This window comes from Camelus bactrianus, chromosome 2 (genome assembly GCF_048773025.1).
Source record: "Camelus bactrianus isolate YW-2024 breed Bactrian camel chromosome 2, ASM4877302v1, whole genome shotgun sequence".
Lineage (NCBI taxonomy): Eukaryota > Metazoa > Chordata > Mammalia > Artiodactyla > Camelidae > Camelus > Camelus bactrianus.
Genome location: NC_133540.1, coordinates 510,092 through 530,207, shown reverse-complemented (window position 1 = coordinate 530,207; position 20,116 = coordinate 510,092). Strand labels below are relative to the sequence as shown.

The 20,116-nt window shown below is 35.6% G+C and overlaps 1 long non-coding RNA gene across 2 annotated transcripts in view; it reads left to right on the top strand.

The window, feature by feature from the left end:
- The first annotated feature begins 860 nt into the window (after positions 1-860).
- Positions 861-20,116, top strand: part of LOC141579448 (uncharacterized) — a 44,002-nt gene continuing 24,746 nt past the window's right edge. The window contains exons 1-2 of one of the 2 annotated variants that reach the window (XR_012510900.1): positions 861-2,300; positions 18,897-19,071. This is a non-coding gene — a long non-coding RNA (uncharacterized LOC141579448). Of the gene's footprint in view, positions 2,301-10,011; positions 17,443-18,896; positions 19,072-20,116 lie in introns of those variants that run through there. The other variant, XR_012510899.1, reaches the window with a different exon arrangement.

The following is a 20,116-nucleotide window of genomic DNA, read 5'->3' as shown; positions in this document are numbered from 1 at the left end:
GGACATTTTAGGTTGCTTATAGTAAATAGTGCTGCTATTAACATTGGGGTGCATGTGTCTTTTTGAATTAGATTTCCCTCCAGATGTATGCCCAGGAGTGGGATTGTTGGGTCATAGGTTAGATCTGTTTTTAGTTTTTTAAGGAATCTCTATACTGCTTTTCATAATAGCTGCAACAAACTACATTCCCTCCAGCACTGTAGGAGGGTTCCCTTTTTTCCACACTCTCTCCAGCATTTATCATTTGTGGACTTTTTAATTATGACCATTCTGATTGGTGTGAGGTGATACCTCATTGTAGTTTTAATTTGCATTTCTCTGATAATTAGCGATACTGAGCATTTCTTCATGTGCCTATTGGCCATTTGTTTGTCTTCATAGGAGAATTACTTCTTTAGGTCTTCTGTCCATTTTTGGATAGGACTGTTTGTTTTTTTGTTATCAAGTTGTATCAGCTTTTTTTTTTTTTTAACATTCTGAGAATTTATCCCTTGTCAGTTTCATCATTTGCAAATATTTTCTCCCATTCTATAGGTTGTCATTTTGTTTTGTGTATTGTTTTCTTTGCTGTGCAAAGATTATAAGTTCAATTAGGTCTCATTTGTTTATTTTTGCTTTTATTTCTATTGCCTGGGTTTACTGCCCTAGGAGAATATTGCTAAGATTTATTTCAGAGAATGTTTTGCCTATGTTTTCTTCTAGGAGTTTTTTTTTTAATTGAATTACAGTTAGTTTACAATGTTGTGTCAATTTCTGGTATACAGCATATTGCTTCAGTCTAGCTGTATATTTAAAAAATTTATTTATATATTAAAAAATTGCACATAGGAAAATGTTAACAGTGATTACTTTAAGTGATTAAAGATTACAAGTTTTACTTCAAAATAAATGTAATAAATGCATAATTAGAAAATAATTAATTTATTTTTGAAAGTTAAAATGTTTTTTCTTCTATTACAAAAGCAATGTTAAATGGTCCTTAAACAAACATGATGATAAATCATGGTAAATTTGTTACTAAAGATAGGAGGGTTTTTAAACTTCTTTGAATACAGCTGATTTAATTCTGTAGATCTTTATTCAAAAGTGAATTTCAAAGAAATCAAATTATTTCAAGAGTGAAGGGAGGAGCTCTTTAACATAGTAAAGCACATACTACAGTTATTGCAAAGGTACTGGAAGGCCCCCCCACACTCTCTCCCTCCCTTCCACCAGCAATAAAGGAAGTGCTGCCCCCTGGTGGAGGACGGCTCAGTAAGCCTATGCGGCTGCCACTGCCAAGCCCACGACTGACCTTCATTTCCAGCCTGAGCACAGGGTAAGGCAAGTCCTGTTACTTTCCCAACAGCACACATTTATGTAAAGTATCTCCAATATGTCACCTCACAGGACAAAGAGCATCCTAGAAAACTGGGAGAATACACACATTTGCCTTCTCCTCTACAGTCAGACACCCAAGATAGGATGGAGTCTGATCTCCGAGGCAGACAGCATTATCTGAGGTATGACCTAGAAAGGGAAAAAGTGACTGAAAAAAAAAATGGCACTTCATGGACCTACAATAAAACAGATGCACATGAACAAATTGGAGATTTTAATAGTTTTGATCCAGAATTCTGACCTTGCTTGGAACCAGTAACTTGAGTTTTCAGTTAATATTAACATAAAGTGTCTATTGACAGATAACCTTAAGATAATGACAAGTGGTCGTCGTCACTAAATGACACCATGTCACGACATAATTTGAAGAGTAAAGAAAAGTTCTGTCCATAGAGGGAATTGAAAGGCCAAGGATTCTATTACTGAGTGAGTGAATTTTGATAGATCAGATCTGTGGGTTCAATGTTCACATATATGAAATGAAGGCACAAGATTAGTTTAGTAACTTTCAAGCTTTTTTTTTTTTTACTATGAGTCATAGTAAGAGACATTTTACAGCAGGGTATCTGAATACACAAAACACAGGTAAGTTTCATGGAACACCATTATCTCTTAAACTTAGGAAGAATAATGTTCATGGAAAGAGAGACAAATGAGATTAAAGCAATTGAACTTTAAAGCAGAAGGGAGATGATTAAAAGAGCAAGATTCTGGAGGAGACATGGCGTAGACAAAATCAAAAGGACTGATATTAGTCTTGGGAATGATAGGGATCACTTTTTTCTTCACAGACAGTAAGGACGGAAGGAGGAATCAAGAAACAAAAGCCTTTTGAGATTGAGAGGTAGAAAATTGACAGAAGCCTATCTCTGAAATCTTCAGTCATCTCAATGAGGAGAGTAAAACACTTACTGAGCAGCGTAAGCTCTAGTTGTTAAATAAACATTTTATTTTATGTAGGACTGTTTAACTTTGATTCCTATTTTGTTTTATCACAGTGGAAATTTAATAACTTTCAATATTCATAACTTTTAGTAACTTACTTTACCAGAGTTAAAATTTGATTAGGATTTGACATTCTTAAAGTATTAGTGATGTTTTAGACACATTACAGAAAAAGATTTAAATGAAGAAGCCAACTTAGTAAAGTGTATTCCCTGTGGCCAATATTGGTTAATATTGTTTTCTCCTTAATAATTTGACATTTTCATAAGGAAAATAATTTCAAGTATGCTACCTATAGACTAATTCTAAGGGAAAAACCTGTATTATTATTGTAATGAATGTCATCTGCCTTGTGGAATGAAAAAAAATTTAAACTGACTCAAAATATTTTTTTTATATATAGTATATACAAGAATTTACATTTAATTTAGAATAATTTTGAGAATTTTGAGATCATATATTCTACTTCTATTAATATAATCTGTATTTTAAAATGTTATTTTCTAGTTTTTATTTATTTCAAATATTTCACTCCAACTCTTTCTTATTTCTTAAAGTAAAAATAAAAATGAGCAATGATTTGCTTTGACAAAGTAATTCTTAAGGGTTTAGCAGCAATAAAGTTTATTTAACCTCTCAGTTTAGATTGGTTTTACTCTGTAACAGCAAATACTGAAGAAATTAGACTAGGTCTGAATAAAGCTGGTGGTGAAACTGAGTTTTCTACAATACCATAATGCAGGCAGTTCTCTTGTAAAACAATATATGTGTCTCTAGAAAAAACCTAAACTTCTGCAAAATCATACCCTAAAAATACAGACAAGCCACTCAGAACTATGCAGCTTTGTAATCTCTGTACTAGCAAAACTGGTAAGTGTTCTCATAAAATTCTACTATAGTTGAACATTTGCACCCAATATCAGTTAGTCTTCTCCTTTGAAATGTAAGTCCACAAGGGCATTCAATTCTGTTAAAGATAAATTGTCAAAATTAAAAATTCTGATCCAGGATGTAGCCTTTCTTCTTTAGATACTACCCTCTTTTTTTTTTTTTTTTTTTGAGAAAACATGGGGAAACATTTTCATGATTTATTTGTGTTCACAGCTCAGCCAGGTAGTCTAACATTGTAGAAATCCTAGTAGTTCTTGAAGCCATTAACTGGCCTCTGTTCGCCCTCTTCCAAAGGATTGTCAGGTGTTTTCCTTAAGGTCATCATTTATTGCTAAGGCTCTGTGAGAAAGCTCATCCTTCAAGGCTTTAAAACATTGTTATGATGGAGACAATTATTTCTGGACCAATGTGACTTTCACATTATACTGACCTTACCACTTAATGATGAATGAACTGATTCTCACTACAGAAGTGTGTTATGTAGAAAAAAAATTAGACAGTAGTCTCTAGCTGTCCCATTGCTATGTCATGATTCATATAGTGGACAGTATTTGTGCACATTCATGTTTATATATACATAGTACCATGTAGTAAAGGAAAAGAGCTTTAGGATTTGGCTGACTTGGCCAGTGGAATCAAATTTAGGTGAATGAGTTTTGGTTATGTGAAGTAAATGCTAATTATCTGGTAGGATTCTTTTGGAGATTGAGATAATTTACATAAAACATCTAGCACAGTGATGGGCATATTGCAGAAACTCAACAAGTGTTATTTCATTTTCTAGTGATGAATCTTAAGGCTAAAAATACTAAGTGACTAGCTACCCCTGTACATAGCAAAAGTCAGATTCACTATGTAATTCTTATGAGAAATTCCTATACACACATACATAACTGTAGGTTCATAGATAAATGCAGATTCTCCTACAGATTTAAGGTTTATTATTCCCTTAATTGATTAACGTTTCACTAGGTCATATCCTTTTCTATCCAGATATTAAGGCTGATAATGATAAAAAAAATTGGTAGGGAAGCTCTCTCCTTGATGTAACTTCCTATACTAATTAGAATAGGACGCTGTACTAAGGTTGTGTCAGCAGTTTAACTCATGCCTGTTTGCACTTTTCCAGTAGACTATAAAATGTTTCCCTAGCTGCCTGATAATAGTCTGACATTGGCAAATTCATTGCTTCCTTTTTAAAAAAATGGCATCTCCCCCGGGCAAAATAAAATATAGCAGGTTGCTTGTTTTATGTTACTGCATTATGTTTATTGTGTGAGTCTTCCTTTAGAGTAATTTATAAATGAATATGAAATTCATTAATGTGAAGTTAACACATTTCTATTTTTTTCAGTAAAATTTCTTCATGTTAAGATGGTCAGTATTTTATTCTTTTATTTATAGATAAAATTATAGCAACAAAAATTATTTTCTTTTCCCCAGCTTTCCACCTTTTAGTATAAAAAGGAAAGAATATCTTCTTTGTTTCTATAACAGATTTGTTTACAGTATCTGCGGTTATTTACCTCACAACACCGTTTGCAGTAACATTGCAGATTCTGCATGCTCTAGATATTAAGATGTGCTGTATGAGTTTGTAGTTGTTGTAATTTTGTTGTTTTATATTTTGAAATGTTAAGAATTAGAACTCACAGAATTTGACATCCCAAGTTTTCATTAGGTTTTTGAGCTGTTATGAATATTAAAAGTTATAATTAGGGATCTAAATTTGCATGTATTAAGTGATTAATTTTGAAATCATATTACACACAATAACATTTGTTTAGAGTCAATCGATATGTTTGATCAAATTTAAGAGGCATGAGATACACACTTATTTTAACTATAAGAAAGAAAAAAATGCTACTCTTTAAATTATGGCATCTCATCAATTTCTGAGAAGCTGAGACATGAAAACAAATATGTGCCTTTAGACTCAATGAAATATTTCAGGTGTGTATTTAGACTTGAGGGCTCTTCTTTGGCGAGGAGCAGATTTTGTGTTGCTGGTTGTTGAAAACCCTGCACAATACTATGTATCTGCACAGCTATGCTGGTTCTTCTTGTTCATTCATTTGTTCCCTCCTTTAGTATTTATTGAGTGTCCTTCAGGTGCAAAGCTATGTCATGTTTCTAGTCACACAAGATTTCTCCTCTTGGAACTTCTTTTATATATCTGGAATATAACACAAAACCAAGTAATTGTTTGATGGTACAACATAGTACTTATGTCTCCATCTAGATTCCAAACTATCATAAAGATTGCTCTTTTTCACATATTATGTATCTGCTTCATTTCCTAGCACATAATTTGTAATTCATTGTAACTTCTTGATTAATAGAGATTTGTTTATAATGATAAGAAAAAAGTGTAGTGGGTACACCTGAAAATGATGTCTGTATGATTATGCTTTAATATAATCAGTATTGAATTTTAGAAAAATGGAATAAAAAATTTTAACTGTAAAATGAGATACCAAAGATTTCTTCAAATAGCTAATGACTTTTCTGGATTTCTTTGACATTCCAAGAAATCTAGAAAAGCCCAGTGATCTGGCAGCTGTGGCTTATTACCCAGCTGCACAAGTGAATTACTGCTTTGAACACTGTGGAATCGTGGAATGAAGAGGTGTCTAGGGGTTCTATTGCTTGGGTAGACTGCCCTAGGAGGACACTGCTATGATTTATGTCAGAGAATGTTTTGCCTAGGTTTTCTTCTAGGAGATTTACATTGTCTTATATTTAATTCTATAAGTCATTTTGAGTTTATTTTTGTGTATAGTGTGTGGGAATTGTTCTAACTTCATTGATTTACATGCTGCTGTCCAGTGTTCCCAGCACCATTTGTTGAAGAGACTGTCTTTACTCACTGTATTTTCTTGCCTATCTGTGTCAAAGACTAATTGACTGTAGGTCTGTGGGTTTATTTCTGGGCTTTCTAGTCTGTTCCACTGATCCATATGCCTGTATTTATGTCAATACCTTTCTGTTCTGGTGACTGTAGTTCTGTAGTGTTGTCTGAAGTCTGGGAGGGTTATTCCTCCAGCTTCATTCTTTTTCTTCAATATTGCTTTGGCAATTCTGGGTCTTTTGTGATTCCATATAAATTTAAGATTATTTGTTCAAATTCTATAAAAAGTGTCCTGTGTAATCTGATAGAGATCACATTAAATATGTAGATTGCTTTGGGCAGTATGACCATTTTAACAATATTGATTCTTCCAATCCAGGAGCATGGGGTATCTTTCCATTTCTTAGAAACTTCTTTAATTTCCTTCATCAATGTTTTATAGTTCTCCATTGAATTTTATTAAGTGCATTTTCTGCATCTATTGAGGTTATCATGTGGTTTTAGTCCTTTCTCTTGTTGTGAAGTATCACATTGATTTGCATGTGTTGAATCACACTTGTGTCCCTGGGATGAACCCCACTTGATCATGATTTATGATCTTTTTTATGTGCTGTTGCATTGTATTTGCTAGTATTTTCTTGAGGATTTCTTGCATCTATGTTCTTCTGTGATGTTGGTCTTTAATTCTCTTTTTTGGTGGTGTCTTTGCTTGTTTTTGGTATCAGACTGTTGGTGGCTTCACAGAATGAGTTTGGGAGTATTCCCTCCTGCTTGTTTTCTTTCTATCAGCTTTACAATGTTCTGGAAAGCACACGAAGAAAATATGGTTAAGTGGCATAAGGCTGTGACTATGGTAATTCCACCTAAAGAGTAGTTTTCCCAACAACATAAATTCTTTTGTAACAAAAAGGGAGGGAAAGTGATTGCTTTAAGAAGTAAGATGTGAAAGGCTACTCTACCACACACATTTCTTGTCAGTCACACAGAAGTTGTCAAATAATTATCCCCTGCCACTCAGAAAAAGGTAATATTGTGAGAACACACTGTCCACAGAACCCCCCGTCCACTTCAGCATAGGCATCAATTTTTCTGCCCTGCTCACTGAGGACACCCAGCCGTGGCTACAGGAAAGAGCCCTGATGCCCAAGTACCATCACATCCCATGACAGGTGCCATTGCCTTCCCCTGCAGGGGCAGACAAACTCAGAAAGCCCCCAAAGCCTGGGCGGATGGCCTTAGTAGTGTTCGTTTTTCAAGGCTTCGAGCCCCAACCTATGTTTTTTGCATCCAAAAAGAGGCTGTATTAAGAGATACACACCATTATATACAAAATAGATAAGCACAAGGACCTACTGTATATCACAAGGAACTATATTCAATTTCTTGTAATAACCTACAGTGGAAAAGAATCTGAAAAAGAAAAAAAAATGTATACTGAATCACCCTGCTGTACACCTGAAACTAACACAACATTGTAAATCAAATATACATCAATAAAATATTCTGAAAATACAGCTCTAAAGAGCAATAGAGTCATGGTGTGTGCTGCCAGGCCCAGTGAAGGAATTTTGAGAGGTGAATGCTTTAAAAAATAATTCCTAATACCCTGAGATAACTATTTCCAGGATGGTGCAATTTTACCTTTAAAAAGGGAAAGAAAAAAAACAAAAACAAAAATCTCAGACATCACCGTCCTGGAATTAACCAGCACACAATTAAATTTTGGAAAAGAAAACACAAAACAGTAATGCAGTATTCATCAAATTCACAAAGGAAAACCAAAAATGCCAGCTCCTCACTGAGCTTGATTTCAGACAGAAGGTTGGTAAAGGTTACAGCATGAAAACGTATTTCTAATAATTAAACAATACTTCATAAAATGAACAGGACTGGCAAAAATATATTTCTGGTAAATGAACTCAGGGGATATCCAAATATAATGGAAACAACTCATGTAATTTTAAATTTTCCAGAAGCCTCCCCAACTTTTTTAAAGAAGTAAAAAAAAAAAAAGATGGAATTGATTTTAGCAATATATTTATATTTAATCCAATAGAGCCAAAATATTATCATTGCTGCGTATAATCAACAGCAAAAATATGAGATATTTCACATGGTTTTATTCATACTAGACCTTCAAAATCTAAGTGTATTTTACACGTACCATGCATCTCAATTTCAGCTGGCTATGTATCAAGCAAGCAATAGTTACATGTGGCTAGCGGCTGCCACTTTGCTTTTCTGTGATTTTTTGGTTTTTGTTTTGTTTGTTTGGGAGGGTAATTAGGTTTTTATTGATTTATTTTTAATGGAGATACTGGGGAGTGAACCCAGGACTTCGTGCACTCTGAGCACATGTTCTATCTCTTAGCAATACCCTCCCCCCTAGCAGCTGCCACTTTGGACAGGGCAGATCTCAATGGATAATTTGCACTTATTTGTAAGTCCAAGTCTTCTCAAAAAAGAATCCCAATGGCAACCTCTTAAATGGATGCTTTCAGAAAATATAATTTCAAATACAGTTTTTAAGTTTTTCCACTCCACCAAGGATGCTCTCTACTGTGATAATCAAGCAGGTGGTTTCCCTATCCCTCATGGAGTCCCAGAAAGCAACAGGTAATGGGAGCAGAAGGGGAGACTTCTGAACTCTCTGTGCCTTTGAGGATCCCTTTGGAGAAAAGAGACATTTTACTCCTGTTCCAGTCTCTTCACCTCCCCAGAAGAGTGTCTTCACTACATCACCATGTCCTTTCTTTCCTCGAATCCACCTCTCATTCCACTGCTGTCGGTTTTAGTCTCCCCAGAAAAAAACCAGGGGTACTCCCCTATTTTTAACACATCACCAAGCCTCAGTGTGTCCTTCTACAAAAATATCCCACTACTTTTCCTCACCCTGACTGGCTTCTCCACACCCAGTCTCTTGTAGTCTACATGTGAACTAAGATTTAAGAATTACCCCACCTCCCAGCCCTGACACATACACCCTCACTGCTGTTCATGGCCTGTTCCCACTTTCTCAGACAGTGACCTTCATCTCCCCCACACCTGTGGTCCTGGTTGTTCATGGACCTGGGAATCTACCTTTGTGGGACTGTGGAATTCTGTTCATGCTAGTTCCATTCCAGGCCATCTGGTTCTAGGCACATGTCCCAGGAAACCATTTCCAGTGATTCTGGACTCCCTGACCCCACCTTTCCTTGGAGCACATGCTCATCAACAGCACCCCACCAACCCTACCCTCAGCAGATCCACAATGGTAACTGCACTCGGTTCCTCTCTACTCCCCACAAGCATGACTCACTCTGCTCTTCTACACATTCAGGGAAGAGGGAAGGTCCTTCCTATAGTTACATTGTGTCTCCTACCACCATTCATCCTTACCTTCCTCCAGGGTGTTTCCAAATTTGGAATAAATGACACTTGTAAAAATTATCTGAAATTTGGAGAAGCTAGTGTGTGAATCAAGCTATCTATCTTGCTATTGTGGCTTCAGAGATCTTTTAAAAGAACTAGATTAAACTGCAACTTGATTTTTCTTTATTGCACGCGAAAGTGTAAATAAGAAGGCAATGGAAGACCTTCCTAATGTCTAATATAAACCAGGCTATAGCAAGTTGCCCGTTTTTATTAGGTTTTGAAGATTTTTTTTTAATTTTTTAAGTGAGAGGTCTTTATTTTCGAAAACAAATCAATATGATTAAATTTAAGTTTGACAGGATCTACTGTTAATGAGAAATTAATAGCAAGTAATTCATGCCAAGAACTTGATCTACACATTTCCATCTTGTGTCTGCCAGGGACCAGTGATCAGTACAGAGACCGAGCTTGGTTTGATATTTATACTTGTAGCTGTGCTTCTTTAACTTTTTCTCAATGGAGGCAGCTAGCCCACCAAAATAATGTTTTCGATTTCTTTAAATTTTAAAGACAGAAGAAAAACTCATTATGTTATTTGTCAGATCTTGTAAACTCTTGTAATTCTAGTACACTCAGAGACCATATTGATGGCTTCATAAACAGTACATACAAGTGAATATTTTGATGATGCTGATTGGTAGACATATATCTCAAAATGTTTTGAGAAACTGTTTATTTGTGCTATGGATGTATTTGAGGTCCCCCACTGCCTTGGTGTTGTGTTCTTCCACTTGGAGTGAGAGACTCGCTCCCCTGTGGCAGCTAAGATGGCTGATCAGAGAACATGGAGTGAGCATCAGCTAGCCTGAAGTCCCTAACCCTTCCCTTCCATGTCGGATTTCCATGAGAATGAAGCCCAAAGGGAAAAACGAAGGGTGGAAGATATTAAATTTGGTTTGGGCTCATTGCCAGTTTTTCTCAAAATCAGTGCAAGTTTCCTCCTAACCCACTGTGATTTCATTTTGACAGTGGCAGTGGGCTCATCTGTATGTGCTCTCTGAGCATTTTTGCTAGCTTAATGACAACTTTTTTTTTTTTACTTTTTAAAATTGAGTTATAGCTAGTTTACAATGCCTCAATTTCTGGTGCACAGCACAAATCTTCAGTGATACATAAATATACATTTATTAATTTTCATATTCTTTTTAAAAAATTGACTACCACAAGATATTGAATATAATTCCCTGTGCTATACAGTAAAACTTATTTATCTATTTTATATATGTCACTCAGTATCTGCAAATCTCAAATTCCCAGTTTATCCTTTCCAAATCCCCTCTCCCCTGGCAACCACAAGTTTGTATTATATGTCTGTGAGTCTGTTTCTGTTTTACATATAAGTTCATTGGTCTTATTTTTTAGAGTCCACATATAAGTGATATGTGGTATATTTCTTTCTCTTTCTGGCTTAATTCTCTTAGAATGACATTCTCCAGGGACATCCACGTGGCTACAAATGGCAATATGTTCTCAATTTTCATGGCCAAGTAGTATTCCATTTTATAAATATACCATAACTTCTTTATCCAGTCATCTGTCAATGAACATTTAGGTTGCTTCCGTGTCTTGGCTATTGTAACTAGTGCTGCTATGAACATTAGAGTGCAGGTGTCTTTCTGAATTAAGGATTCTTCTGTATATATGCCCAGGAGTGGGAACACTGTATCATATGGTAAGTCTACTTTTGGTCTTTTGAGGAATCTCCATACTGTTTTCCATAATGGCTACACCAAACTACATTCCCACCAACAGTGTAGGAGGGTCCCTTTTGAACAACACCCTTTCCAGCATTTGTCATTTATAGACTTTTGAATGATGGTCATTCTGACTGGTGTGAGGTGAAACATTGTAGTTTTAATTTGTATTTCTCTGATAATTAGTGGTATTGAGCATTTTCTCATGTGCCTTTGGCTATTTGTATGTCTTCATGGGAGAATTGCTTGTTTAGATGTTTTGCCCATTTTTTGATAAGGTTGTTTGTCTTTTTCTTATTAAGTCGTATGAGATGTTTATATATTCTGGAGAACAAGCATTGTCAGTTTCATCTTTTGCACATATTTTCTCCTAATCTATAGGTTGCCATTTTGTTTTGCCCATGGTTTCCTTTACTGTGCAAAAGCTTGTAAGTTTAATTAGGTCCCACTTGTTTATTTCTACTTTTATATCTATTTCTTTGGTAGACTGCCTTGGGGAACATTGCTGAGATGTATGTGAGATAATGTTCTGCTTATGTTTTCTTCTAAGAGCTTTATTGTGACGTATTGTGTTTAAGTCTTTAATTCATTTTGAGTTTATTTTTGTGTATGGTGAGAGGGAGTATTTTAACTTCATTGATTTACATGCTGCTGTCCAGTTTTCCCAAAACCATTTGCTGAAGAGACTGTCTTTATTCCATTGTATGTTCTTGCCTCCTTTGTTGAAGATTAATTGACCAAAAGATTGTGGGTTCATTGCTGGGCTATTTTGTTCCATTGATATGTCTGTTTTTGTATCAATACCATGCTGTTTTGATTAATGTAGCTCTGTAGTATGGCCTGAAGTCTGGGAGGGTTGTTCCTCCAGCTCATTCTTTTCCTTCAGTTATGTTTTGGCAATTCTGGGTCTTTTGTGATTCCATATAAGTTTTATAATAATTTGTTCCAGTTCTGTGAAATATGTCCTTAGTAATTTGATAGAGATTGCATTAAATCTGTAGATTGCCTTGGGAAATGTGTACATTTTAACAATACTGATTCATCCAATCCAGGAGCATGGGATATCTTTCCATTTTTTAAAGTCTCCCTTAATTTCCTTGTAGTTCTCCATGTATAAGTCTTCCACTTCCTTGGTTAGATTTACTCCTAGATATTTTATTACTTTAGGTGTAATTTTATAAGGGATTGTTTCTTTACTTCCTTTTCCTGTTGATTCATCATTAGTGTAAAGAAATGCAACTGATTTTTGTACATTAATCTTGTATTGTTTTGTACATTTATCTTGTGACCTTTGTACATTAATCTTGTATTGTTTTGTACATTAATCTTGTGATCTTGTATCCTTGTACCTTGCCAAATTCTTTCATTAGTTCGTGTAGTTTATGCATGGACCTTTTAGGGTTTTCTATATATAGTATCATGTCCTCTGCATAAAGTGATGATTTTTTAGCTTCTTTTCCAATTTGGATCTCTTTTATTTCTTTTTCTTGCCTGATTGCAGTGGCTAGGACTTCCAAGATTATGTTGAATAGAAATGGTGAGAGTGGAGAACCCTGCCTTTTGCCAGATTTTAGTGGGAAGGTTTTCAGCTTTTCACCATTGAGTTCTATGCTGGCTGTAGGTTTGTCATAAACAGCTTTTCTTACGTTATGTTATGTCCCCTCTATACCTACTTTGGTGAGGATTTTTATCATAATGGATGGTGAATCTTATCAAATGCTTTTTCTTCATCTATTAAGATGATCATGTGGTTTTTGTCCTTTTTCTTGTTTTTGGGGTGTATTACATTGATTGATTTGCATATGTAGAACCATCCTTGTGTTCCTGGGATGAACCCGACTTGATCATGTTGTATGATCTTTTCTATGTGCTGTTGGATTCTGTTTGCTAATATTATGTTGAGAATATTTGTATCTATGTTTCCTCAGTGATATTGATCTGTGAGTTCCTTTTTTGGTAGTGTCTTTGTCTGGTTTTGTATCAGGGTGATGGTGAATTCATAGAATGAGTTTGGGAGTACTCCCTCCTTTTCAATCTTCTGGAAGATTTTGAGAAAGACTAGTATGAGTTCTTCTTTGTATGTATGATAGAATTCCCCAATGAATCCATGCAGTCCTGGACATTTGTTCGTTGGGAGATTTTTTTTTTTTTTATGCTTATCCAATTTCATTTCTAGTGATTGGTTTGTTCTAGTGGTCAGTTTATTCTTGATTCAGTCAAGTGGACTGTATGTTTCCAGAAACTTGTCCGTTTCTTCAAGGTTATTCATTTACTTTCCATAAAGTTGTTCACAGTATTCTCATATGATATTTTGAATTTCTGTGGTATTGGCTGTAATTTCTCCATTTTCCTTTCTTATTTTGATTGTGCTCTGTCTTTTCTCTTCTTTGTGAGCTAGGCCTGAGGTTTGTCAATTTTATTTACTCTTTCAAAAAAAACAGCTCTTTGTTTGATTGACTTTTTCTATTGTTTTTTAAATCTCTATTTTATTTATTTCCTCCCTGATATTTATTGTTTTCTTCCTTCTGCTGACTTTAGGTTTTGTTTGCTCTTCTTTTTCTAATTCTTTTAGTTGGTTAGTTGTTTATTTCAGATTGTTCATCTTTTTTGAGGAAGACCTTTACTGCAATGAACTTTCTTCTTAGGAATGCTTTTGCTGCATCCCATAGATTTTGTGTGGTTGTGATTTTTGTCATTTGTCTCAAAGTATTTTTTAATTTCTTTGATTTTATCATTGACCCTTTGGTTTCTTAGTATCATGTTGTTTAATTATCATGCTGTCATTTGTCTCCTTTGTTTTTCTGTATTTGATTTCTAGTTTCATGCATTGTGTTCAGAAAAAAATGCTTAAAATAATTACTATCATCTTAAAATTGTTGAGTCTTTTTTTGTGCCCAAGTACATGATCTATCCTAGAAAATGTTCCATGTGCACTTATAAAGATTCTATATTGTATTTTTTTAGGATGTAATGTTCCAAAATATCAACCACGTCTAATTTGTATATTATATCATTTAATTTGTTGCGTTATTAAATTTGCATCTGGAAGATCTTCCAGTGAGGATAATGGGATGTTTTAATTTCCTACCATTATTTTATTCCCAGCAATTTCTCCTTTTATATCTGTTAGTATTTGCTTTATGTATTTAGTTGCTCCTACATTGGGTATAGTTATGTTAATGGATGTAATATCTTCATCTTGTATTGCTCCTTAAATCGTAAAACATTCATCTTTCTTTATGGTCTTTGTTTTAAAGTTCATGTTGTGTGAAATCAGTATTGCTACCCCTGCTTTCTTTTCATTTCTGTTTGTGTGTAATATCTTGTTCAATTTTCTCACTCACAGTCTATTTGTGTCCTTTTCCCAAAGGTGGGTCTCTTGTATGTGGCATATTGTAGGTTCTTGTTTTATTTTCCAGTCTTTCACTCTATGTCTTTTCATTAGAGCATTTAACCTATTGAAATTTAAAGTAATTTCTGATCAACTTTGGTTTATTGCCATTTTGAACTTAATTTTGCAGTTGATTTGGCATTTTTTCCCTTGTTCCTTTCTTTTTCCTGGTGTGTGTGTGTGTGTGTGTGCGTGTTTTTTTTTTTTTTAAGTTTTCCTTTCTATTATCTTCGTTAATTTTTAGTTTTTGTGACTCTCTTGTAAGTTTCTGTCTTATGGTTACCCAATTTTGTACATATATTAACCCATTACTGTATCTGTTTGTTTTAAACATATAGTAATATAAACTCAAACCCATCCTACCGAGAATGAACAAATTAAAGAATGAAGAAAACTCTATATTTTCTTGCTCCCCTCTCCCACTCTTAATGATTTAGATGTCTTCTTTTACAATTCCATGTTTATTCTGTTGTAATTCATGGTAGTTATCACCTTTCCAATTATGGTTTTCTCCTTTCAAAAGCAACCTACTTCTTTTCAATTTAGAGTATACCATTCAATATTTCTTTTAGTATAGATTTAGTGTTGCTAAATTCTTTTATTTTTGCTTGTCTGTGAAGATATTTATTTCTCCTTCTATTCTAAAGAATAGACTTGCTTGATAAATTATCCTAGGCTGAATCTTTTTTGTTTGTTTGTTTTTCATTCAGGACTTTGAATATATCTTGCCACTACCTTCTGGCTTGTAGTATATGTGTAGAGAAATCAGCTGAAATCCTTATGAGTTTTCCTTTGTAAATAACTCTGTTTTTCTCCTTATGACTTTAGAATCATTTCTTTATCTTTAACCCTGGCCATGCTGATTATAATATAGCTTTGTGTGTGTCTGTTTGGTTTCTTCTTGTTTGGGTCCCTTTGTACTTCCTGTATTGGTATAGCTGATTGCTTCTTTATGTTTCATAAGTTCTTAATTATGATTTCTTCAAATACCTTTTCAATCCCTTTTGCTTTTTTTCTCCTTCTGAGACTCCTGCTATGTGTAGGATTTGGCAAGATTTATATTATCCCATAGGATAGTTGTTTTCATTGAATTTTGTTCTTTCATTGGTTTTTGTTTGTTTTCCTCTATTCTGTTCTGATTAGTTGATTTCTGTTGTCCTGTATTCTAAACCACTTATTAATTCTTCTGCATTAAGTAGCCTACTTTTTTTTACAACTTTTAACTCAGCTCTTATCTCAGCAAATTTGTTTTCCTGTTTTAATTCACTCCTCTTTATAAAGTTTCAATTTCCTATTTGACATATTCTGTGCCTCTATATACAATCTCTTTTTGTGTCTTTAGTACTTTTATCTCTCCTCTTTTGAAAACATGATTTAATAGATTATCAAGGTCTAATTCATTGATCATTCTTTCAGGGGATTTTACCTGTTCTTTTAAATGGGAGTTTTTCCTCTACTTCTTTATTTTACTTATATCTCTCCTGCATTATTGATTATGGAGCATCAGTTATCTCTTCTGTTTCTAAAGGTTTTCTTTTTACTTATTTACCTAAAACGGGTGCAGGAATAAAGCTAAAAAAAATTAAAAGAAAAGAATAAATTTGAAAACAGATTATGAACAATGACAGAAGAACAAGTCAAAGAAAAATAAAAATTGAGACCAATTTTAAAAGTCTTAAAATTAGAAAATAATATCTGAAAGCTGATTATAATAAATAAGAGAACAAAACAAAGACATTAAAAGCAAATTGTAAGAAATTGAAAAAGCTTAAAAGAAGAAAAAAATTTGAGAACATAGTCTAATCGATAATAGAAGAATAAAGCAAAGAGAAATAAAAATGAAATTGAGACAAACTAAAGACAACTTTAAATATTTTAAACTCCAATTTTAAAAGGGGTTTAACAGAAACATAAAAATCTTTTAAAAGTAAAAATTTAAAAAGTAAATGAAAAAAGTGAAAAAATGTGAACGTGTTATTTTGGGCACTATGTGCTCTTAATAATTTTGTTGATAGCTCTGTCTGAAGTATGGGTGGTTACTATGTCTTCCTGTCTTTTGCCTGTTATCCTTTTTGTTGGGGATTTGGCCTGTGATCTGGTAGCAAGAGTCTTCCCTTGCTATTAAATGAGATCTCCTTTTTATTTTGTGGTTGTCACTGCTCCTGTTCTCACCCTGCTGCATGAACTCCACTCACTGGTTCCAGAGGCCCTCCAGTTGTGCCCCCAATCTGTGCTTCTCCTTGTGCCATGGGTCATGCCTCCTCCAAATGCTGTATTGTGGTGGTGCACTTGTGCATGGTAGGTGGTTGGGTCTCTCTGCCTTTCAGTGCCCCTCCCAACTTCACTTCAGTTCCATGCTCTTTAGATGGACTTGGATAAAATGGCCATACCAGTCATCACCCCTGCTCTGTGCCAGAACTCTTCTTGTTCTTCTTAGAAGCATGAGTTCACAGAGGTACTGCAGCAGAACTTTCCTATTTGCCTGGGCCTGTGAACAAATCTGAGTCCCACCTATGAGGTTTCAGAGCCCCTAGGTAGGGATTGAGATTTCAACCCTGCCTCCACCTCGGTGCACATTAGAGTATATGGTGGGTGTGGTTGAGTCCCAATTTTCTTCTCCAGAAAAGGCACCAGATATGATGCCACAAGTATTCAAAGACAAAAACTATGGCACCCCTCCGCCCAGGGCACACCAGCAGTGTTGCTTTGCCTTTTTTTTTTTTTTATATTTTATAGGGTACTCATGTTGTTCTGCTCTGTATACCTTTCCAGCGATGGCACACAGCACATTGAAATCTCCTGAGGTTGCCTCTGTACAGTTGGCCCGAGTCCTCCATCAGGCTCATGCAGTCTGTTTCATCCCACACATGCTGGTTGGTGTCTAAGCCTGGGGATCATGAGGATACTTTTTGCCCCATTTAATTTTGTTCTGTCAGTTAAGGGCTATTCTATACAATTTCAAGCCTCAGAGGTTCCCCCTCCATCCAGCTTACCTCTTCATTGGAGTGGGAGAGACCCAGCAAATAAGCACTATACCACCTTTGCTGCTCCCTCCCCATGGGACTGGACTGCACTATTTCCCTTTTTCTTCCTTTTATTTTCCTTTTCTCCTGCCAGATTAATGGCGTGTTTTGTCTTTTGATGAAAGTAAGGTTCTGTCAAAGTTCAGCAGACTTTCTGATTGGATAGGTGGGTCAGTGGATGTCAGTCTTGGTGCATTTGTGGGAGAAGGTGAGCTAAGGGTTTCGTTCTACTCCACCACCTTGGCCCTTCTTGATTTTTTCTTTTTTTAAATGTACAGTAGTCTAGTGTCTGTATGTGTCAACTGTAGTGGGATTTTGTCCAGTAAACCTAAAATTTCTACTTTTAAATAAACTACTGAGTTTATAAAAAAGAACTTAATTAACAGCTGCAAGCCAGCATCATCTATTCAAGGGTGTGTTAGAGAAGGATGGAGGGGAGGAAGGGGAGAGGGGGAAGAGACTCTAAGGGTGAGAGAGTGGGTAAGGGGGAAGCCCTACCTGCTAAAAAGTGGATGCTTGCTGCCATTCAACACAGCTCAGTGCCGGGGCACCCCAGTTTATGCAGGAAGAGCTAGCTGTCTGGACTCTGATCTACAGACACTGCTCTCAGCTTCTACTCTAGAGTTGAGCTGGTGCTGCTGGAGGAGAGTGTGGAGTCAGGGCAACAGTGGTTGGATGGCAGCCTCTGATGTTAACAAGGAGCTGTGAGTTCAGACTTGCTCCTTAAGCCCCTAAAGGACAATGAGCAAGTGAGTCCATCTAGAGAGACAAGGAGGGAGAGGGCCCTGTGGTGCTCCCACTGACTATCCAAGCATCCAACTTAGAATTCTGCCTCAGGCTGACATCTTTGACCAAGAAACAACACAGGTTGCTTTTATTTCCTAATTTAATAAAAGCCTTTTGCTCACTTCCACGGGAAGCATAATAACAAATCTGAGCTACTTTAAGAAGAAGGAAAATCCTCACTGAGCACCTACCCTGCACCAGACATGGTATAAGGAACTTCATGGCTGTGATCTCAGTGACATCTGACAAGTCACTAAGAACTGGGATGAAGGGACATGAGCAGAAACCAGAAGACAAAGACAGGCTGAAGGCAGATGTCATAAAGAAAATTCCACAAGGATGAATAGCAGAAGCAGAAAGTGGAGCTGGTGTGGGACCACATGGGCAAATTCCTAGGTTTGAATTCCAATGAACTAGGCAGGGAGGTAATCCTGGACTTAAAGCATAAAGATCATTGGTTTCACAGTTTCTCTGCATGACCAATTATTTTTGTTTGTTTTTTCTTCTTGCTGTCCTAGATTTTCCAACATGGCAATTTTTATACTTCTTCATCAACCATTCCATTGACTGCTTCTCTTTCAACTCATATGCATAAAAGTCTTCACCCCAGGACCAGATAACAAATCAGTTAATAACAGGAAGGATAAGCCTTCAGAACTTGCCAAGCAAAAGGAGAGATTGGTATGCACTAAGGTAAATATGTAAGATGATGTATAATTGAACTTTAAGTGAGTGGCTCACAGTAGTGCTCAAAAAGTTCAAAGAGGAAAGGAAGGCAGGTGGAAGTGGTCCTGTTTGTGTGTGTTTGTGTGTTTAAGCATGCGTGCTGGGAGAGGAATTGAGTAATGGATGAAGACATCATGCAAAATGGCTGAAGTGTCAGTAACAATCTTTGGATATGAGTTGAGAAAGGGAAATAAAAATGTGAATTTGGAAATGATGCTTGAGGCCAGAATGTAAAAGTCCTTGAAGGTCAAATTAAGATGTGCTATCATATTTTATGTCTCGTATTTCACACCAATTTAAGTGTTGACCCTCTTAGAAATGGTGAATTAGAGAGGAGATGAAGGGTTCCTTTAAAGAAGAAATCTAGACAAACCACAGCACACTGAGGCAATGGTACCCAGCAATTGCATTCCACAAGATTAAGTACATTAGCATTTCTACAGAAAAATAATAATTTATATCACTGTATGTTTCCTACTACCTACAGAGTTAGAAAATAGCTCAGTAACATTGAATTTGAAATATTCAAAGGGTGACCTAGAGAGACACCAATTAATCTTTGGTGTGGTTGAGTGGGTGTTTCAAAATGTTTCAGTTTTTCCTGACAGTGGCCACTTTTATTAGGTATTTACCTAGAAGCAGATTTGCTGGAATAGGTTTATCTGTATGTTCAGGTTGAAGTGGATACTGACAGATATTTGCTTCTCAGGTGATTGTAGCAATTTACATGCTCATCAGCATTGTAGCATTCTTTATGTGCTCCTGAAAGTTGGGAAGTTCTGAGCCTCAATTCAGTTCTACAAAGGGTAAAATTTTAAGCAATCTCCTTTGTAGTTCTCATGCATACCACATTTTTAGTTATTACCAGTGGTATAATAAATAAAATATCTGTCCTTTATTTCTGGTACCAGACACAGAACTTCAAAACTCTTGGAATTTCTTGAGTGAGAAGAGTGTCTCTTATGCTAATGAGGTGACTCATGGTAGTGGGCCCCAAGTTAACTTCAGCATG